This window comes from Octopus bimaculoides, chromosome 12, assembly GCF_001194135.2.
Source record: "Octopus bimaculoides isolate UCB-OBI-ISO-001 chromosome 12, ASM119413v2, whole genome shotgun sequence".
Classification (NCBI taxonomy): domain Eukaryota; kingdom Metazoa; phylum Mollusca; class Cephalopoda; order Octopoda; family Octopodidae; genus Octopus; species Octopus bimaculoides.
In genome coordinates, this window is record NC_068992.1 from 4,326,601 (window position 1) to 4,326,872 (window position 272).

Here is a 272-nt window from a genome sequence, read left to right on the forward strand (position 1 = left end):
TCTGCTAGATGTCTCATACTCAACCGATTTATCCAAGAAGACGAACAAATTTATTGTCTCCACAGCAATGTTTCTTCGTTTCATTGTCACTATCAAATAATTTTATGTTGCACGAGAACAAATAGATGCTACCATTGTCATGTACATAAAAGGAACGCATTTCCTTTGTTCTCACGCGCATTTACACACACTGTTACACATAGTTACACATACGCGTCATTCCGCATTCTCAGGCAGGCTTTCAATACATACATACATACATTTATATATAT